Source organism: Triticum aestivum, chromosome 4A (assembly GCF_018294505.1).
Source record: "Triticum aestivum cultivar Chinese Spring chromosome 4A, IWGSC CS RefSeq v2.1, whole genome shotgun sequence".
NCBI classification, from domain to species: Eukaryota; Viridiplantae; Streptophyta; class Magnoliopsida; order Poales; family Poaceae; genus Triticum; species Triticum aestivum.
This window is the reverse complement of record NC_057803.1, coordinates 307,956,136-307,979,724: the sequence shown is the minus strand read 5'-3', so window position 1 is coordinate 307,979,724 and position 23,589 is coordinate 307,956,136.

The following is a 23,589-nucleotide window of genomic DNA, read 5'->3' as shown; positions in this document are numbered from 1 at the left end:
CCATTAAATCGCAAGTATTGGCGGACTTTGTCGCCAAATGGACGGAAGTCAAACTCCCTAAAGAGTACGGCGCATACTCCAATTGGATTATGCACTTCGATGGATCCAAAATGCTAGCTGGACTGGGGGCTGGCGTCGTCCTAACGTCCCCAACTGGAGATACAGTTCAATACGTTCTATAGATACTGTATACAGACACCAACAATGCAGCCAAATACGAAGCCCTGTTACATGGTCTTTGGATGGTAGTTTCCATGGGCATTCAGCGCCTGGAGGTGCGTGGGGATTCGAACCTTGCAATATCAAAAGTAAATGGAGACTTTGATGCCATGGATCCGAAGATGGCGGCCTATCATAATGCCATCCTAAAGATGTCAGCTCGGTTCGAGGGGCTCGGATGTCACCATGTGGCTTGGGAAAACAATCAGGCGGCGGATATCCTCGCCCGCATCGGTGCAAAACGCGCTACGGTCCCCCCCCAACATCTTTTTAGAGAGGTTGTTTAAGCCATCCGTGGTATGGGACGGGGATACCGACAATATTAGTCCGGACCCGGCCACAACACTATACCGAACACTCTGACATAATCGGAGGCTCTGCCACCGAAACAACACCTTCATCCCATGTAATAGTGGCCATCATAGCCCCGTGGACAGAACCATTCCTGGCCTACCTAACTAGGCAAGAACTTCTGGAGGACCAAAATGAGGCACGCTGCATATTACGGTGATCTAAGGCCTACAGGGTCCATGAGGAAGAACTGTATAAAAAAGCAATACCGGAGTCCTTCAAAGGTGCATCTCCGAAGAGGAAGGGCGGAACCTTTTGGCAGAAATTCACGCCGGACTCGGCGGCCACCATGCCGCAGCCTGGGCTCTTGTAAGCAAGGCCTTCCGTACTGGCCGCGCTCGAATGGAGCATACCTTCTGTGGGATGCATCGAATAATCAACTCGAGCCAAACCCATGGAACGCGGCCAGGCTCCGAAGATTCTACGCCTAGCGCCGGACTCTATGTTTGTCTCCTTCCTCTATCCATTTTTTGCATATACATTATCTGTCTTGTTTTTCTTTCTTTTATTCTTTCTCTAGGCCTTCAAGGGCCAACTTGTGCCTCGCTTGCACATTATAGATGCACTGGCCGCGCTCATCATACCTGGGGGCTTCTTTCACAGAAGCTTAATTATTTATCTGGGCCTCATGCCCCACACATGTGTTATACGTCCGCATGTACCTTTTTTCGCCATTATATGCATCGATATGACTTATGTTTTGGCCAAGCTGGGTTGCCTGGCTCTTGTATTTATTCCCTACGTTCCCGTTATTTCAGCTAGGGCATAAGGGGAGTACCTCTGCGATTGTTACCGCCGAGTCAGCCGGATGTGTACCTAAGACTAGCTGAAGCCGAAAGCTAGCGTTCTGAAGGGAATATTCGTTCGGTGATCAAAAGATGATTTTTATTTATTTTCGATATGTGCCCCCAGATGTTTTTTCCTGCGTTTCCTATCGCAGTCCAGACATGCACTTTAGGGCATGCATACCCAGGGAAAGGAACCCTTAACGGAACTATTCTCCCTGGAAGATGTTTCTTACTACCCATGTAATATAATATAACTAGTTGGGCATTTGTCTGTTCAAGCACCAGTGACCCCTATGCCTGGTCTCCACGCATACCCCGGTTCTTATATAACTGAGCGGGTATTCGGATACACTCCGGACTATCGGGTCCCGAGGTTGAAGCGAAAAGGTCCGCCATGACAAATGATCTACAATCCGCCTAGAAGGCATTATACATGTCACTTTAGTGACATAGACAAGCAGACTGACTAAATTCCTCTTCTATACCACCCAACAGGCGGTCTAGACTACAATCCTGTTGGGAATACTTTGCGGCTAATTCTACTTGCCCATAAACTAAGCTAACGGGGATCTCTTTTCCATCGGGCCCCACAGGTCCGACCTTGCCCATGTGATTTGGGTCAGCCTTGGTATACTGCGTCTTCACCATGGCCCAGGCTTCCCTGGCACCTTGACGGCAGGCTGATATCTTCCATAATCGGAAGCACCGCCGTGCTCCCTTGAGCTGCTCCGTAAGCTCTACAACGCCTCCTGGCAGGGAGACGGATGGCCACAAGGCTTGGGCAACACCTTGCATCACCTGCCGAACTTGTTCGTGCAGTTGTGAGAGCTTGGATAGAAGATCACCTGCAGACCCGGGCATTTCCTCCGCGGGACGACCTGTCAGCATACCTACAGACACAACGCTGTTAGTCGGCTTCTTCGCCGAACTCCTTCAGAAGGATTCGTTCAAGCACTTACTGAAAATGCAGCGTCGAAGCCTCTTATTCTCCTTCTCGGAGTCTGCAAGCTGGGCTCGTATGTCTTTTAGTTCCACGCTCAGCTTGGTATTGGCGTCATGAAGATTGTTTTTCTCCCGCCTGACCTCAGTCAGCAAGCGTTCGCCAGCCTTTAGCTGTCGCACGAGATGCTGGTCCTCCGAATTTTCTTCGGATTAATATGCAACTTCTATTGTTAGATCTGCAGCCACGCCGCACACTATATGGTAACCATCATTCTTTCAGTAAATGTTACCAGTGGGGGACTTTTTTGGTTCCTTCAATGCGGCAACAACGGCCCGCAGTTGGGTCTTGCATTCCTCCAGCTCCTGTGACAGCCTAGTATTCTTCTTTGTAAGAACCTGCACAATAAAGATGATCCTGAAATCAGTTCTGCTAACTGTTTCAAGTCTCAGGGGCTACTGATACATATAATCTTCAGATTTACTTACCCGTACATCCTTTACATACTGATCCGTGGCTCTGGCTAGACCATCTTGAGCATCACGGAGGTACGCCTCTCCAGAATTGAAGGCATCAAATGCCCCTGGTGAGAAACAAGCGTCGCGAAGTATGGCCCGGCGGCGCCTATGATTCATGGCGCTTTCCAGTTCTGAATTTGTGGTGGATAATCTATCTGCATCCTCTATAGGGGGATTATCCGACGCCCGCCCCATATCAGCTTCCGCCTCTATGTCCGGTCCTGGCGCCACGACTGGTGGAAGCGTGATTAGCAACATCGCCGGACATATTCCGGCGAACATTTTTTCTGTTAAAGAAACGCGGGCGTCATTATATTTCGAGAAAGACGACAACCACGGAGCGGGGTTTCTGTTATACCTTTGCGCCGGCGTCTCCGTCCTGACCGCCTTCCTTTTTGGCCTGCCCGGCCTCGGTGCCTCTTGTTGGTGAGTTCCTGCGGGTTCGGCAGGGCGTCCCGAATGCCTTCCCTGTAAAAACGCCATATGTATATGGTAGGTGAAGTGTCTAAAAGGGGATCCTAGTTTTTGGAGTTGGGAATTTTGGTTCTTCTTATGTGTGATGGAGGAAGCAGTCCGGGATAGTCGGCCATAATGGCCACCATGGTATCATCGCTGCTTAACTGATAGAACTACCGGCCTATCATCTCCACGAATATGACCGGATCTTCTTCAAGTCCGGAGTCGAGGGCCCGGTCAGGGTCCTCTGGTTGTGGGAAGGGGTTGCTGACCTCCTTTATTGCTTTTCGCAATTCCTGCCGCGAAATGGCAAGGTGAATACCTACGACAAAGAATGCGGGAAAGATTGGGAGTAAGGGGATATAACTCACCCAACTTGGAGGATTTACATGGAGAATCCATCCCGTGGCTTGATACGGATGAACTCCTCTTCATCTCCCTTGAACAATCCGGACAGAATTTTTGCTAAAGCGACAACATTGTCCGGACCCTTACGCTTGCAATGGGTGGCGTCATCCGCCCCATTAAAACACCACAGGGGGTGCCCTCGATATTGAAGTGGTTGCACTCCCCGCATTATGCATATTGACATAACTTCTATTACTGTCAATCCTAATTGAGCCAGTGATTTAATCTGGTTCATCAGGTAGAGGACTTCTCCATTGTCTTCCTCCTGGGGGCTCCGTGGGCGCCAACTTCGGCGTTTCTTCAGAGGAGCATTGCTGAACTCAGGAAGACCCCACCGAACAGGGTCCGGAAGGGGAACGCCCTCCATATAAAACCATTCGAAAGGCCAGTCTTTGGACGACTTATTCGGGGTACCGGACAGGTATCCGGTTCTGGTGATGCGCCATATTTCGGCTTCGCCCACTTGATAAAGTGACCCCCCTCTATGTGCGAGGGACGAGGCAAAATAGCCTTTTCCACAGCTCAAAATGAGCCTCGCAGCCCAGGAACAACTCGCAGAGAGCAACATAGCCGGTGATTTGTAAAATAGAGGCAGGGGTGAAATTGTGTAATTGGAGGCCGTAGAACTCCAGGAGCCCGCGGAGGAACGGATGAATTGGAAATCTGAGTCCCATTAGTAAATAAGGAACAAGGCAGACCCGTTCCCCCGTAGAGGGACTGGGGAAGCTCTCCGCTTGCTCCCCACCATTATAGGTGGCAAGCCCGGCTCGAACGGGCACCATGTATGCTGGAGGGAGAAATCACTTAGTCTGTAGTTCGATTAATCGACTGTGTGGGACTGAACACCTCTCCCAATCACCGGGCTTAGGGCTACGGGGGCGGGAGGAGGAGCTGCGGAGGTCGGCCATGCTGGAATGGATCTTTCCGAAGCGCGCTCTAATGGGTTCTCGCTGGGGGAGGATGGTATGGATCGGATCTGAGAATCCCCATTCTTTTAATAGACAATTTATTTATCTGGATAGGGGGGCGAATGTAAAAACGCCCTGGCGCCTCGTATTCATTCAACACGTGGGAGATAGCCTTTATTGGACGCAGAAGCCAAGAGGTCCAAACATTTATGGGACCGGACACTGCTTAACAAACGTTTGAAATTTGGAGAAGAACCCGCCTTGCAATGCCGAAGACAACACTACGCGCCGGACTCATCGTCATTGAAGCCTGGTTCGGGGGTTACTGAGGGAGTCCTGGATTAGGGGGTCTCCGGACAGCTGGACTATGTCCTTTGGCCGGACTGTTGGACTAGGAAGATACAAGATTGGAGACTTCGCCCCGTGTCCGGATAGGACTCTACTTGGCGTGGAAGGCAAGCTAGGCAATACGGATATGTATTTCTCCTCCTTTGTAACCGGCCTTGTGTAACCCTAGCCCCCCCCGGTGTCTATATAAACCGGAGGGTTTTAGTCCGTAGGACAACATACAATCATACCATAGGCTAGCTTCTAGGGTTTAATCTCTCCGATCTCGTGGTAGATCAACTCTTGTAATTCTCATATCATCAAGAATAAATCAAGCAGGACGTAGGGTTTTACCTCCATCAAGAGGGCCCGAACCTGGGTAAAACATCATGTCCCCTGCCTCCTGTTACCATCCACCTTAGACATATAGTTCGGGACCCCCTACCCGAGATCTGCCGGTTTTGACACTGACAACCGGGCTTTCAATTCCCTCTTGTCAAACCACCCAATCCCTCTTTAACAGTGCATCGACCCTCGCCCGTGTCCCAAAAATGTCCCGAACCCGACCCGGACAGTTGTCACCGATGGGTCTGGATCATCCCCAAACATCCCTAAAATATTTGCGCTTATTTGTTTGGACTCCCAAAGCATGTTATTCTGAACCGTCTGATTACGATCGAATGGACCTAGATAACCCCAACCCTTATCTCCTACCTATTTAATCGTTGTAACCCTAGACCTAGATGTCCCATCCATCCCTCTCATCTCCGCAGCCACCCACTCACCATCTTTATCGGGATCCTCCCAGATCCATCCACTCCACCCAACCGACACGACCACCTCCCTCGTTTTCAGCACAGGCCAATCTCCTCCTCCTTCGAGTCGAACCAACCAAGCCGCGCCGCTCTAATCCCGCAGGAGCCCGAGCTCCTCTGCCCAGCAGTTCCCGATCTCCCCTCATCAACGAGCTCCACTCTAACCCCCTCCTGCTCTGCTTCGTCCCGCTCACCGAGCCCAACAGGAGGGGGGCTCCTCCATGTCGTGCTCCTCACTGAGCCCTGTCTCGTCGCCAGAGAGGATCTCCTACAGGACCTCCGGCCTCCTCCAACGTTCAGTCACAGCAGCACCCGAGTGCCTCCACCAGCTCACCGCCGCAAGCTCCACCACGATCCGAAGCCACCAGGACCCTGTCGCCACGCCTACTGCTACCTGCATCGAGCGAGGGGACGAGCTCCTCCTCAGCCAGCCGCGTCGTCCTCTTGACCCCGACCTCTGCGCGCCAGCCTCAAGCTCGACCTCGCCTAATTGCCCGACGACCGGCGCTGCTGCCGTCGACCACCACCAAGAGAGCACAACACCATGGTTGTCCCCCACCGAAGCTTGAAGCTCTATAGCCGCCATGCCCGATGCCTCCCAGGGAGCTCCTTGCAGCAATCCGTCCTTGTCGACGTCCCCGGCATCGTCAACCGCCGCCTCGTCGCCGGTCTTCACCGCCCCGCCGCCTACGAGCCCGTGATACGTCTCCAACGTATCTATAATTTTTGATTGCTCCATGCTACTTTATCTACTGTTTTGGACTATATTGGGCTTTATTTTCCACTTTTATATTATTTTTGGGACTAACCTATTAACCGGAGGCCCAGCCCAGAATTGCTGTTTTTTGCCTATTTTAGTATTTCGAGGAAACAGAATATCAAACGGAGTCCAAACGGAATGAAACCTTCGGGAACGTGATCTTCTCACCGAACGTGATCCAGGAGACTTGGACCCTACTCCAAGAAGTTTCCGGGAAGGTCACGAGGGTGGAGGGGCCCCCCTGGGCGCGCCCCCTGCCTCGTGGGCCCCTCGGAGCTCCACCGACGTACTTCTTCCACCTATATATCTCCATATACCCTAAAAACATCCGGGAGCAACATAGATCGGGAGTTCCGCCGCCAGAAGCCTCCGTAGCCACCGAAACTCAATCTAGACCCGTTCCGGCACCCTGCCGGAGGGGGCAATCCTTCTCCGGTGGCCATCTTCATCATCCCGGTGCTCTCCATGACGAGGAGGGAGTAGTTCTCCCTCGGGGCTGAGGGTATGTACCAGTAGCTATGTGTTTGATCTCTCTCTCTCTCGTGTTCTTGAGATGATACGATCTTGATGTATCGCGAGCTTTGCTATTATATTTGGATCCTATGATGCTTCTTCCCCCCTCTTATCTCTTGTAATGAATCGAGTTTCCCCTTTGAAGTAATCTTATCGGATTGAGTCTTTAAAGACTTGAGAACACTTGATGTATGTCTTGCCGTGGATATCTGTGGTGACAATGGGATACCACGTGCCACTTGATGTACGTTTTGGTGACCAACTTGCGGGTTTCGTGACATTGGGAACCTATGCATAGGGGTTGGCACACGTTTTCGTCGTGATTCTCTGGTAGAAACTTTGGCGCACTCTTTGAGGTTCTTTGTGTTGGTTGAATAGATGAATTGAGATTGTGTGATGCATATCGTATAATCATGCCCACGGATACTTGAGGTGACATTGAAGTATCTAGGTGACATTAGGGTTTTGGTTGATTTGTATCTTAAGGAGTTATTCTAGTACGAACTCTAGGGCTGTCTGTGACACTTATAGGAATAGCCCAACGGATTGATTGGAAAGACTAACTTTGAGGTGGTTTCGTACCCTACCATAATCTCTTCGTTCGTTCTCCTCTATTAGTGACTTTGGAGTGACTCTTTGTTGCATGTTGAGGGATAATTTTATGATCCAATTATGTTAGTATTGTTGAGAGGACTTACACTAGTGAAAGTATGAACCCTAGGCCTTATTTCCTATCGTTGCAATACCGTTTACGCTCACTTTTATCATTAGTTACCTTGCTGTTTTTATATTTTCAGATTACAAATACCTTTATCTACCATCCATATTGCACTTGTATCACCATCTCTTCGCTGAACTAGTGCACCTATACAATTTACCATAGTATTCGGTGTGTTGGGGACACAAGAGAATCTTTGTTAGTTGGTTGCAGGGTTGCTTGAGAGAGACCATCTTCATCCTACGCCTCCTACGGATTGATAAACCTTAGGTCATCCACTTGAGGGAAATTTGCTACTGTCCTACAAACCTCTGCACTTGGAGGCCCAACAACGTCTACAAGAAGAAGGTTGTGTAGTAGACATCAGCCCGCACCCTGCGCGCACGCTCGAACCTCCTCTGTTTCCCGCTCGCCCGCACATGACCACATCGACCTCCCCTGCTCTGTTCGTCGCTCTCTGCCAGATCCGGCGATTCCCTGCACCCCGGCCTCGTCCCTGGCTCCAGGTCACCGCGCCACCCCACCAGAGTCCACCAGCGCCAACGACCTCGGCCTCCCTATGCCCCTGCTATCGCCACTGCTCTGCTCCCTGTCGAGCAGAGGACGAGCGCTTCGATTGCTCGCTTGGGCCAAAATCGCGCCAAGGCCCAGCCGGCCCATCTTCTCCTCTAGGCCCAATGTGAGAAGCCGCCCAAACCCTCCTCTCTATTGGGCCAGCCAGTTTCGGCCCAACGCATGTTTTTTTCCTGAACGATTTTGTTATTTACCGAAAGAACTGCCAGTTTTGCAGAAAACCCCTCATTGTTCATGCATATAATTAATTAATAACCATGCATCATATAACAAAACTTTAAACATGTAAACTGCTTAGAATTTTGTCTAGTTTCATAATATGCTACTTTCGTCCATGTTTAAAATGTTGTTTGTGTTTATTTTCCATATTGCCATGCTAAAATGATTTATTTAATAACTAATTAACCGTACTTCCAAATTTAATAAACTTTATATGTAAATGGGGTAGAAAAATGCATAGTTTAACATGGTGGCTTTACTTTGCATGTTTAAAAACTCAAAAATATGGTTTAGGGCAGAACAATACCTAATCAAAAATATGCACATGGGGATTTTCTCGATTTGTTGTTTGTTATATCTGGCCTCATTTAAACTTGGCTAGATAGGTAGTTTTCATATGCTTCACCTCTTGCCATGTTTAACAACATTTAATATTGTTGAGTACATAAAAGAGAGAGAACTAAATAAGTCATGTGGTGTTCCGTCAATATGCAACCTACTACATATTGAGCTCCACTTAATTTGTAGTGTTGTTTGTTGCACTTTGCCATGCCATGCATATTTAAACCGGACATGCATCATACTTGGTTGTGCATCATGCCATGCTTATGTGATGGTTGTTCACTATGTTGCTTGCTTCTTTACGGGTTGCTTCTCTCATTAGCTTTGGTTTCGTTCAGGAGTTGTGAGGATTCGTTCGACTACGTCCGTTTGTCTTCTTCATGGACACGTTCTTCTTCCTTGCGGAATCTCAGGCAAGATGACCATACCCTCAAAATCACTTCTATCTTTTCTTGCTAGTTGCTCGCTCTATTGCTATGCTGTGCTACCTACCACTTGCTTTATCATGCCTCCCATATTGCCATGTCAAGCCTCTAACCCACCTTTCCTAGCAAACCGTTGTTTGGCTATGATACCGCTTTTGCTCAGCCCCTCTTATAGCGTTGCTAGTTGCAGGTGAAGATGAAGTTTGTTCCATGTTGGAACATGGATATGTTGGGATATCACAATATCTCTTATTTAATTAATGCATCTATATACTTGGTAAAGGGTGTAAGGCTCGGCCTTATGCCTGGTGTTTTGTTCCACACTTGCCACCCTAGTTTCCGTCATACCGGTGTTATGTTCCTTGATTTTGTGTTCCTTACGCGGTTGGGTGTTATGCGAACCCCTTGACAGTTCGCTTTGAAGAAAACTCCTCCAGCAAGGCCCAACCTTGGTTTTACCATTTCCCTCACCACCACCTACTTTTCTCTTGGGAGTCGCGCTCCCGAGGGACATTGTCGGTGTCAAAACCGGCGGATCTTGCGTAGGGGGTCCCGAACTGTGCTTCTAAGGGGGATGATAATAGGAGGCAGGGGACATGATGTTTTACCTTGGTTCGGGCCCTCTTGATGGAGGTAAAACCCTACGTCCTGCTTGATTATTGTTGATAATATGAGTAGTACAAGAGTTGATCTACCACGAGATCTGAGAAGCTAAACCCTAGAAGCTAGCCTATGGTATGATTATATGTTGTCCAACAGACTAAAACCCTCTGGTTTATATAGACACCGGAGGGGTCTAGGGTTTACACAAGGTCGGTTACAAAGGAGGAGATATACATATCCGTGTTGCCTAGCTTGCCTTCTACGCCAAGTAAAAGTCCCATCGAGACATGACACAAAGTCTTCAATCTTGTATCTTCATAGTCCAATAGTCCGGCCAAAGGATATAGTCCGGCTGTACGGAGACCCCCTAATCCATAACTCCGTCAGTAGCCCCCGAACCAGGCTTCAAAGACGTCAAGTCCGACACGTAGTATTGTCTTCGGCATTGCGAGGTGGGTTCTTCTCCAAATTTTGAATGTTTGTCAAGTAGTGTCCGGCACCATAAATGTTGGACTTCTTGGCTTCTGCGCCCAATAAGGGCTATCTTCCACGCGTCGAATGAATAGAGGAGCCAAGGCGTTTTTTCATTCGCCCCCTTGCCAAATAAATAAATTGTCTATTAAAGGGATGGGGATTCTTAGATCCAATCCATACAATCCTCCCACAGCAACAATCCGTTGGAGCGCGCTTCAGAAAAATCCACTCCAACATGGCCGACCACCACAGCTCCTCCTCTTGCCCCCGTAGCTCTAAGCCCGGTGATTGGGAGAGGTGTTCTGTCTCACGCAGTCAATTAGTCGAACTGCAGACTCAAGAATTTCTCCCTCCAGCGCATATGGGCTCGCCGCCTACAATGGCGGATTGCTTCCCCAGCCCCTCTACAGGGGAGCGGGTGTGCCTTGATCCTTACTTATTAAGGGGACTCGGATTTCCGATTCATCCGTTCCTCCGCGTGCTCCTGGGGTTTTACGGCCCCCAACTGCATAATTTCACCCCTACTTCTATATTACACATCGTCGACTATGTTTCCCTTTGCGAGTTATTCCTGGGCTGCGAGGCTCATTTCGAGCTGTGGAAAAGGTTATTTTGCCTCGTCCCCCGCACACAGAAGGGGTCACTTCATCAAGTGGGCGGAGCCGAAATATGGCGCATCGGCGGGGTCTTCCTGAGTTCAACAATGCTCATCTGAAGAAACACCGAAGTTGGTGCCCACGGAGCCCCCAAGAGGAAGACAATGGAGAAGTCCTTTAGCTGAGGAACCGGATTAAAGCGCTGGCTCAATCAGGATTGACAGTAATCGAGGTTATGTCAATATGCATAATCCGGGGAGTGCGGCCACTTCAATCTCGAGGGCACCCCCTGTGATGTTTTACCGGGGAAGATGATGCCACCCATTGCGGGCGTAAGGGTCCAGACAACGCTGCTGCTTTAGCAAAAATTCTGTCCGAGTTGTTCAAGGGAGAGGAAGAGGAGTTCATCTGCATCAAGCCATGGGATGGATTCTCCATGTACAACCCTCCAAGCTGGGTGAGTTATATCTCCTTGCTCCCATTCTTCCCGCATTCTTTGTCGTAGGTACTTACCTTGCCATTTCACGGCAGGAACTGCGAAAAGCCATAAGGGAGGTCAACAACCCATCTCCACAACCAGAGGACCCTGATCGGGCCCTCGGTCCTGGACTCGAAGAAGATCCGGACATATTCGTGGAGCTGATAGACCGACAGTTCTATCAATTAAGCTGTGATGATAGCATGGTGGTCATTACGGCCGATTATCCCAGACTGCTTCCTGCGTCGCACATAAGAAAAACCAAAAATCCCAACTCCAAAACCTAGGATCCCCTTTTAGACACTTCACCTACCATATACACATCGTGTTTTACAGGGAAGGCATTCGGGACGCCATGCCGAACCCGCATCAACTCGCCAACAAGGGGCACCGAGGCCGGGCAGGGCAAAAAGGAAGGCGGTCAGGACGAAGACACCGGCGCAGAGGTATGACAAAAACCCCACTCCGTGGTTGTCGTCTTTCTCAAAATGTAATGACATCCATGTTTCTTTAACAAAAAAACACTTGCCAGAATATGTCCGGTAAGGCTGCCGATCATGCTTCCACCAGTCGGGCTCCAGGACCGGACATAGAGGCGGAAGACGACATGGGGCAGATACTCCCCCTACAGAGGATGCGGATAGACTATCCGCTACAAATTCAGAAGTGGAGAGCGCCATGAATCATAGGCGTCGCCGGGCTGTACTCTATGATGCTTGCTTCTCATCGGAGGCATTTGATGCCTTCAATTCTGGAGATGCGTACCTCTGTGCTGCTCAAAATGGTCTAGCCAGAGCCACGGACCAGTATGTAAGGGACGTATGGGTAAGCAAATCTGACGATTATATGTATCAGTAGCCCCTGAGACTTGAAATAGTTAGCGGAACTGATTTAAGGATCATCTATTGTGCAGGTTCTTATAGAGAAGAATACTCGACTGTCACAGGAGCTGGAGGAATGCAAGACCCAACTTCGGGCTGCTGTTGCCGCATTGAAGGAACCTAAAAAGTTCCCAGCTGGTAACATTTGTTTCGAAGAATGATAGGTACCATATAGCATGCGGTTGTGGCTGCAGATCTAACAATAGATATTGCAGATGAATCCAGAGAGAATCCGGAGGACCAGCATGTCATACGACAGCTAAATGCTGGCGAACGCGTGCTGACTGAGGTCAGGCGGGAGAAAAACAATCTCAGAGACGCTAATACCAAACTGAGCATGGAACTGAAGGATGTTTGAGCCCAACTTGCGGACTCCGAGAAGGAGAATAAGCGGCTTCGATGCGGCATTTTCAGTAAGTGCTTGAACGGACCCTTAAAAAGGGTGTGGCGGAGAAGCCGGCTCACAGAGTTATGTCTGCAGGTATGCTGACGGGTCGTCCTGCGCAGGAGATGCCCGGGTCTGCGGGTGATCTTCTATCCGAGCTCTCACAACTGCACGAACAAGTTCGGCACGTGATGCAAGGTATTGCCTAGGCCTTGTGGCCATCCGTCTCCCTGCTAGAAGGCATTGGAGAGCTTGCGGAGAAGCTCAAGGGAGCACGACAGCGCTTTCGATTATGGAAGATATCGGCATGCCGTCAAGGTGCCAGGGAAGCCTGGGCCATGGTGGAGACGCGGTATACCTTGGCTGACCCAAACCACATGGCTGAGGTCAGATCTGTGGGGCCCGATGGGAAAGAGATCCCCGTTAGCTTAGTTTATGGGCAAGTAGAATTAGCCACAAAGTATTCCCAACAGTATTGTAGGCTAGACCACCTGTTGGATGGTATAGAAGAGGAATTTAGTCAGTCTACATGACTATGTAATTAAAGTGACATGTATAATGCCTTCTAGCCGGATTGTAAATCATTTGTCATGGCGAACCTTTTCGGTTCAACCTCGGGACCCGATAGACCGGAGTGTGTCCGAATATCCACTCAGTTATATAAGAACTGGGGTATGCGTGGAAACTAGGCGTAGGGGCCATTGGTGCTTGAACAGACAAATGCCCAACTAGTTATGTTATATTACTGGGTTGTAAGAAACATCTTCCAGGGAGAATAGTTCCGTTAGGGGTTCCTTTCCCTGGGTACACATGCCCTAAAGTGCATGTCCGGACTGCGAGCGGGCATATATGTAAAATATATAAAAATCATCTTTTGTTCGCCGACCGAATATTCCCTTATGAACGCTTGCTTTCGGCTTCACCCAATCTGAGGTACACATCCGGCTGACCCGACAGTAACAAGCGCAGAGGTGCTCCCCTTATGCCCTAGCCGAATTAACGGGAACGCAGGGCATAAATACAAGAGCCAGGCAACCCAGCTTGGCCAAAACTTAAGTCATATCGATGCATATAATGGCAAAGAAAAGGTACATGTGGAAGAATAACACATGTGCAGGGCATGAAGCCCAGATAGATAATTAAGCTTCTGTGTAAGAAGCCCCCAGGTATAATGAGCGCGGTTAGCGCGTCTATAGTGTGCAAGCGAGGCACAAGTTGTCCCTTGAAGGCCTTGAGAAAGAATAAAAGAAATAAAGAGAAAAAAGACATATAATGTATATGCAAAAAATGGACAGAGGAAGGAGACGAACATAGAGTCCGGCGCTAGGCGTAGAATCTTTAGAGCCTGGCTGCGTTCCATGGGTTCGGCTCAAGTCGATTATTCGATGCATCCCGCAGACGGTAGGCTCCACCGGTCAGAACTTCGTCAATAATGAAGGGACCTTCCCATTTGGGCTCGAACTTGGTCTCTTTCTTCTCCGACAGGCGTAGAACTAACTCGCCAATGTTATAAGTTTTGGCCCATACTTCTCTGCTTTGGTATCTGCGAGCCTGTTGCTGATAGAATGCGGAACGGACTTTTGCCACATCGCGCTCCTCCTCTGGGGTGTCCAGACTGTCCTACTGATCGAGCTTGGCTTCTCTTTCTTCATACATGTGCACTCGAGGTGAGTCATGAATTATGTCGAAGGCTAGAACTACCTCTGCACCGTACACCATAAAGAATGGTGTATATCCTGTAGTACGATTCGGCGTGTGTCAGGACCCCGACTCAATGCCACATCGATCTAGCATGTAACACCTCATATCACTTTGCGGCCTCACGCACGGTATTCCCACGGGTGTCGCCTTACCTTTTCCCGGGACCGTTTGCGCCTTTTGGCACACGTATATGACAGTGTCGCTAGCATCCATATGATAAGGAGCCCGGGCTGACATGGCTAGTCGTAAACCCAAAGTGGCACAGACTTACAGGGACAGGCATCCATGACCCAGCATCGAACGTGTCGGTCATCAGCGAGTGAATCCAGGCTGTAGCACTGGGCTAGCAGGACTCCGGTGAAACGGGCTGTAGCGGGCTAACAGGACTCTGGTATTCATCGCGTGACATTTCCCCGAAGGGACAGACACAGGAACGAAGAAGGACACATGCCGGCCAGCCTAAGTGTTCCGGAGCAGTAGCAAGCTACCATGGCTCAGTGAAACACTAGGAGACATTTCCCCGTAAGAGAGGCTACTAAAGATAAACAACTAGATGGTCAGATCCCACACATACCAAGCATTTCAAAACATACACACAATATGCTCGATATGTGCAAATACAACATGGCATCACAACATGACTCTATGACTCAAGTATTTATGCAATAGGCTCCGAGGAGCAAGATATTACAAACAGGGGTCTCACGACCCAACATTCAGAGCATACAAGTCAAAGCACAAGCGGAAGCTATCATGTCTGAGTACAGACATCTAGAAATGAAAAAGGCTGAGAAGCCTGACTATCTACCAGATCCTGTCGGGGCACAAGATCGTAGCTGAGGTAACAAGCTAAACGTCGAAGTCCAAGCGGAACTACTAGTGAGACTGAAGTCTCTCTGCAAAAACATAAAATAGGCAAACGTGAGTACAAATGTACCCAGCAAGACTTACATCAGAACTAACTACATATGCATCATTATCAACAAAGGGGTGGTGGGGTTTAACTGCAGCAAGCCAGCTTTGACTCGGTGGCTATCCTAAACTACGACTGCAAGCGACTCTTTTGAGGTGGCGCACACGAGTCCACATATTCACCAACCAATACACCACTATGGATCCGCTCCCGTCTCCCTACGAGAACGCCATCCATAGCACTCACGCTTATCTTGCGTATTTTAGAGTATCCACTTTCACTTGTCTATGAACTGATATAAGCAACCCAGAAGTCCTTTTCCACGGACACGGCTATTCGAATAGATGATGTTAACCCTGCAGGGGTGTACTTCTTCACACACGCTCTCACCACTTACCGCCGTTTACACGACATGTACTCGGCAACCTTCAAGCGGAAGCCCAACGTGGGTGTCGGCCACGGCCTGCCTAAACACTCGAGTCTCTAGTCCAGGTTTATCGCCTATTCGGGTTCCATCCATGAGGAGATCCGGCCGGAGTTTCGCTCACAGCCCCAAACGATGTGAACAGGGTTCCCGAGACACCAAACGGGCGCCCGGTACACCGTGCCACGTGCCTACCGCATCACAGCCCACCCCTCCGGTCAGCGCTGCCCACGGCCTCCAGCATACTACAAACACCAGAAACTACTTGCAACTCCTGGACAGAGGACAAGGGTGATCAAGAAGCCGAGAGGGTCCATTGGTTTCGGGCCCAATGCGTGGTAGTAGCTGAATCATGGATCACAAACACAGAACTCAGTTCCTGAGGACGGCTGCAATGAGACAACCCACCATGTACTCCTACATGGCCTCTCACCGCTACCTTTACCAAATCGTGTTCTCACACTTAGCTCACACACAGTAGGACATGTTCACACACCTCTGATTCATCCCGGATGAATCAGACCTGACTCGACTCTAAGCAGTAGCAGGCATGACAAACAAGCATGAATGAGTAGGCACAACAGGGCTCAAACAACTCCTACTCATGCTAGTGGGTTTCATCTATTTACTGTGGCAATGACAGGTCATGCAAAGGATAAAGGGGTTCAGCTACCGCAGCAGGTAACAGATGAATCGTTGTTGTCCTAATGCAGTAAAAGAGAGCAGGAGCGAGAGAGTGGGATTTTATCGGAATGAACAAGGGGGTTTTGCTTGCCTGGCACTTCTGAAGATAACATTGAGTCTTCATCAGTGTCAACGATCACATCATCGGTATCACGTCTATCGAGAGGGGACAAATACCGGCAACACAGAAGGGAACACAATCAATGCAATGCACAATATGATGCATGATCATGACATGGCAAGATGAATGTGTTTTGAGCTAATGCAACTAGCAACAGATTAAATGAAGTTGGTTTGAATACAAGATTCAAATTCAAACTCCATATGTGATTATTCAAATGCCATTTAATATATTTGTGCTAAACAGCAGCTATAAGTTGTTCTAACATGCATGAAAATGGTACAGATGGATTCCTTGAATTTTTCTAATAATTTTTCATATATAAATTATTTAATTTGGAGTTACGGTTGAATTTCTATGATTTATAGAAGTTTAGGGCATTTTCTGAAATTATTAAATCATTTAAGATTTATTTAAATTCCAGAAAGGAATTATTGCGTCAGCATGACCTCATAGTGACGTCAGCAGGTCAACGGGCGCCGTCCAGGTCAAACTGACCTGTGGGCCCTGCGTGTCAGTGTCTGGACTAACTAACCTAATTAAAATTAACCCTAACTAACTTAGTTAGGCGGGCGGGGCCCGCATGTCAGTGAGTCAGTGGCTTAACTAAAATAGTTATTAAATTAACCCAAAGTTAGCAGGGGACGGGCCCACACGTCGGTGACCCAGGGGGGTCAAATCCCTGGTCAACCGGGCTAATCCACCGGCGTCTAACCGCCGGCAACGACCAGACGCGGCGGTGGCTCGCCGGAATGGCTGCTCCGGCGCTCATTCGACGCGCGGAGGGGTTCTACAGGGAGCTCGAGCTCGTGCACATCCAATGGAGCAAGCCAGAGGAGCTGGGGTGGCCTGAGTCGACGGCGGCGAGCTCCAAGGCGGCGGCCGGAGTTCGGGCACCTGTGGGTTTGGCGTTGTGGTGCTCGGGAGGGGAAGCTCGTGGGTTCTACGTGCTCCTAGTGAGGTTTGGAGCACGGTGGTGTGCCCGGCTTTGAGCCACGATGGCTCTGGCCACGACGGTGACGAGGCACGACGGCGGCGAGCTCTCGGGTCCGGCGGAAGCAATGGCTAGAGCGGCCAAACGACATGGGAAGAAGAGGGGAACGGTTCAGCGGCTCACCGCGAGTCCAACGAGCGCAAGGGCGAGGCCGGGGACGCTCTGTGGGCGGCGAATCAAGCGACGACGGCCGTCGGTGCAGAGGAAGAAGATGGCGTTGGTGACGGTGCTCCAGGGCGTCCGGCCTCTTGTGGCTCCGTGGTAGGGACGGGGACGTCACGGCGGAGCTCGGGGGCGCGTCGGAGAGGCGAGGGAGGACCTGTGGCCGCGGTGGTTCTAGTCGGCGGCGATGGCTGCGTTCGGGTTCGGGCGAGAGAGAGGGAGCAGAGGGGCGGGGCCTCGAGGAAGAGTGAGAGGGGTCCGAGGGGGTGGCGTGGCGCACCTAGCGACGTCCAGGAGCAAGCGGCAAGCATGAGGTGGCCGGCGCGTGCGCGCGCGCGTCGGGCACACGCCCTCCTGCCTACTGGCAGGAGGTTGAAGACGGTGGCGACTGCGGTGGGCTGGGCCGCACAGTGCTGGACCAGCACAGGAGCTGGGCCGGCTCTGGTGGGCTGCACGGGTGAGGCCAGGTAACTTCCTTCTCTCTCTCTTTTATTTCTATTTCAGTTCTGTTTTCTTTTATTTAATCTGTTTTGCCACTGTTTGAATTTAAAAATAATTCAAACAATGCCAAAAACTCCTCTGAAAATATTTATGCTGCTTAATGGACTTTTCCAAAAGCTTATAAAATATTTCAGGGGTATTTGAAATTATATTCTAATTATATGAATATAACTCAAATTCAAATAGCTAATGAATTAAATCCAAAGTCCCAAAAATAAATCCTTAAAAATGTTCAATATTTTGGTTGGGACCAGAACCCTTGCCAAAAATTATCAAACATTTAAGAAGAGCATTTTGGAACAATGAATGAGATTTCTAGGGTTTTTGCCCCTCTTTTATTTAAGTTTTTGAGGCTTCCAAAATTCCCCAATTCAAGTTTCAGAATTTAAACATGATGCACACACCAGGCAGCACCAGAAGCTAGGGATGTGACAACTCACCCCCGCTAAACAAGAATCTCGTCTCGAGATTCAAGCGTAGGGTATGATGAAGGGGAAACGCAAACTAGTACAATCTTCACGATCCAGGTTGCACTTCAAATGAACGTTGATTTGAACACCATCTTTGTCTTGTCGTCTTGCTCTGAGAACTCCAGCTAATCATGACAAAAAGAGGAAAGGAAAACTCTGGAAGGATCGGTCTTCTCGAAGACCGAACAACTCAGGATTAACTCCCGGAATGTTACATGGCAACATCTCTCGAGCTGAGAGACGAAGCATACCTCTACAGGAATGGAGTGGAACAGATGACGAAGGTTCACTAGGTAGACAACGATTCCACACCTAAGAAGGTGGTGAACGGTTGTCAACGTAGCGAGGAGTTGAGTTGCCATGATACCTCAACGAGACATCCTGGAGGGGGGGGGTGATTCGTAGATATATCCCCTTAAGTGGCAAAAGAATTACCTTTGATTCAGAGATCATTGAAACTCTTTAAACCAGCCTAGGACAATTCTCGAGCGATCGTTTGGAGGGGGTCGGTAGAATGGCATACTCGGACTTGGATGATGTGGATTACCTTGTTGAAGACAACGTAATGGATGAATTTGCTTATCACCGGAAATGGAAGAGACCCATGGTAGAATGGCACATTGGCGGTGCAAGCTGGGAACAAAATGCAAATGCTGGGAATGATTCTGGTAACTGGGGAAGAACCCAACAATAGAGAGTGAATTCACTGTTTGAGAAGATCATAGCATTGCCGAGGGAACTGAGAGCAAACCCAGTTAGTGCCGATGATAACACCTAGCGCTTGTGCGTGCTCTCAAGAACTTGAGCATTTCCATATTCATCAGGGTTTTACCAACATCCGTGTCAAGGATCCTGGCAACACAACATACCACCATGATGAACAACGATGGACGATGCAGATGCATAGGAAGATAACATCAACTCAGATTTCACCCTAGCGAGGCCAAGGAAACAAAATCTGGATGATCGACCGAGAGACATTTAGCACTCCGCTTCCAATGTTCTCCTTGACGTGCTAGTGTAACCCATTCATAGATATGGTTTGATAACTAGAACATCAAGTAAAGGTCGGACTTCGGAAGCAATAGAATCCATAAGGAATAGTTACGGAGGTAAATCCTACGAAATCCTTATGGGGAGGTGGCCAACTTCCCCAAACAAGATACTACAATAATAGGTCTTCCGGCTGGGTGTGTTGGCCACGACATCCACTTTACCGGTTATCGAGGGACCAATATTATAGTTCTTGGGAAATGTTCCAACCATCATATCTGCCTGAGACTCAGATCTGGTTGGTGTCAGGATATTCCAGACTCATCGAGTCTAGGAAGAAAAATGAAAGTTTGCAACACAAATCGACGAGATGACGTTGCGAGATTCTCAGGAAATGAACTACGATAGCAAGCTCCAAAATATGAGCTGGTTCTGCTACAAACATGTGAACACGTTGTTCCAGACAAGCATGCCCACATGGTAGTCTTACAATAAAACACTACCGAGTTCTGGTTGGGAACCATAATCGAGGATATTGAAGTCTTGTGCATGACCTAGGATTAGCACATCAACTCCTTTTCCTTGAACAAATCAATCAGTGGCCTTGTGTGCTAGGGTATACATATGGAATGGAGGTTGCAAGTCTCCGAACCACCGAATACTTCGCATGTATGCATGATTGACTTGGGATGATTCCAGAGGAAGTAAAACTAACTTTCTCAAATTCACGGCGGCAACTTTCACCAAATGCACGTGTATAAAAGGAAGTCACTCCTTTCATCGACAAATACTTCATGAGCTAGCATGAAGAAAATGCTTTCAAAAGTTTCCAACACTAGCTTAATGTCCAACAAAATCATGGAGGTGATAAGGATGTTGTCAATGGGCTCAACAACAATTCATCTGGGTTTCCTTTTAAAAGGAATTCCATAGTTAAGTGAACAAGTGATAGCATTGGTCAGGCCAAAGATGTAATGGTGTATGCTCGAGGGATCAACCACGAATAAGACAACATTACGAGCATCATTGGTACTGATTTGATTTGACGATAGCCCACACTCAAATCAAAGGATTGATAAGACAATAGGTCCAGCAACTGATCACAGGGACCAATCGATGAAGATATCATCTTTCTTCAACACACACTACATAAGATTATCCCTTTGGAACGAACTAAGTCAGGCAAGCTTTTATCCTCCAACTCTCCAAGTTGTCGTTTAGCTTAACCAACTAGCTCAGGGATATCTAACACCGATTCTTGGAGAGAAGGTGGTTCACAAGAAACCAACTTGATCACGAGCTCAACATAGCGGTCAGGTGACAACCTGGTAATACTTCTGAGAAGATATTCAGAAAATCACGAACCACCGGTATGTTACTAAGCTCGAGAACAATCTCGCTTTTGAGGGCAAGACGATATAATCAAATGAGTGAGGACTTGACAAGATCCTAACTCATCAATCGAAGGGTGCACCGAAATAAGGACTAGGTAGCACGATCAGTCTTAGAAAGATGATTCAAAAACCAACACGCTAAGAATGAGGTTATCGTCCATTTAACTACCAAGGAACGAGGTTGCTGGGAGTATTGATTTCACACATCACAATTCATTTGTCGGTACTCCGGCTGCAACAACATGGAACCGAGGAATGAAAAAGGATGGCGAGAAGTATCACTATGTCAAGAATTCACAAAAGGTGGTGCAATTCTCATGAAATTCCTGTCATAAAGAAGGTAATACTTCAGGGTAGAGCAGACCAGAAGCTGGATTGTAACTTGATCTGCGGAACACAACTACTTTGACCCAATCCTAAATATGGATGAGGTACTGGAGTTTGTTTCTCCTATTCATTCTGAAATAGAATGGCTTGGCGGACCACAAGGGTAATAGGCATCGACGAACGAATGCACGCATACTCTTGACTATCAATTGATAGACGAGGGTCAGAAGACAACTAAAGAGGGACAACTCAAAGGAACATACGATTTTATGAGTTGTGGATGCATGGTTTAGCATGTCGAACGAATTCCACATATTTCTTCCGGATAACCCATGCAGAAAGGTAGAACTGGCAGAGTCACAATGTAGAAGCGAGAACCCATCGAGAGCACTCTGATTGTGATCTTTCGATCAGCGAGGAACATCTGCCATAAGCGGTTCATAGTATTTGGAAGAAAGGAATACCACGAACATCAAGGACTAATGCAAAGGTTACTAATAACCTAAAGGAACGAGCAAAATTATCAACATGAAGCAAGTAGGGTGAATCTCGGGTTCAAAACCCAGGGATAGAATACCTACTACTAAATGGCATCACGGGATGCTTTCAATAATGACGGCCAGAGTCATCACGCTGGAACATAAATCATGGCTAGACTACTAGATGATCCCCTGAGACACCTAGGGTCATAATAGTAACTCCAACATAAGGTCAAGGCAATAGAATACCTCAACTCAACAATTAGTGTGATTGAGCTGGCATAAAAGAACATCGAAACCAGAGGGAAAGGATTTTGCAAATGCATCAGACTATTTAGAAACCTGGAATGACTCGGACAGCATAACGACTGTAAATGCTCAGAAAAGATTTGAGACATTCACAAAAATGGTGGCATAACCACTCAGAAGCACAATATCAAGGTCTCGAGATCAATAATTAACATACAGAAGTACTAGGAACTGAAACGAGGCTTAAGTCCAACAATCTATAAGTCTACGGTTTAGTAACACGTGATCCTGATAGAAAGAAAAGATAGCCTAGTTCTTAATCCCCGCAGGAAAGATAAGATGACTCAGATCAGAAGGCATAAGGTATAAGGAGTAAAAAGAGCCTTACGTTCCATCCCACAATCAATTCCCTTATATAACTAAAGAATTTCTAGACTCAACTTCGACCAGTTTGGCTTGGTAATCCTACAGGCAGCCAAGCTCTGATACCAACGCTGTCAGGACCCCGACTCAATGCCACATTGATCTAGCATGTAACACCTCATATCACTTTGCGGCCTCACGCACGGTATTCCCACGGGTGTCGCCTTACCTTTGCCCGGGACCGTTTGCGCCTTTTGGCACACGTATATGACAGTGTCGCTAGCATCCATATGATAAGGAGCCCGGGCTGACATCGCTAGTCGTAAACCCAAAGTGGCACAGACTTACAGGGACAGGCATCCATGACCCAGCATCGAACGTGTCGGTCATCAGCGAGTGAATCCAGGCTGTAGCACTGGGCTAGCAGGACTCCGGTGAACCGGGCTGTAGCGGGCTAACAGGACTCTGGTATTCATTGCGTGACATTTCCCCGAAGGGACAGACACAGGAATGAAGAAGGACACATGCCGGCCAGCCTAAGTGTTCCGGAGCAGTAGCAAGCTACCATGGCTCAGTGAAACACTAGGAGAATTTCCCCGTAAGAGAGGCTCCTAAAGATAAACAACTAGATGGTCAGATCCCACACATACCAAGCATTTCAAAACATACACACAATATGCTCGATATGTGCAAATACAACATGGCATCACAACATGACTCTATGACTCAAGTATTTATGCAATAGGCTCCGAGGAGCAAGATATTACAAACAGGGGTCTCATGACCCAACATTCAGAGCATACAAGTCAAAGCACAAGCAGAAGCTATCATGTCTGAGTACAGACATCTAGAAATGAAAAAGGTTGAGAAGCCTGACTATCTACCAGATCCTGTCGGGGCACAAGATCGTAGCTGAGGTAACAAGCTAAACGTCGAAGTCCAAGCGGAACTACTAGTGAGACTGCAGTCTCTCTGCAAAAACATAAAATAGGCAAACGTGAGTACAAATGTACCCAGCAAGACTTACATCAGAACTAACTACATATGCATCATTATCAACAAAGGGGTGGTGGGGTTTAACTGCAGCAAGCCAACTTTGACTCGGTGGCTATCCTAA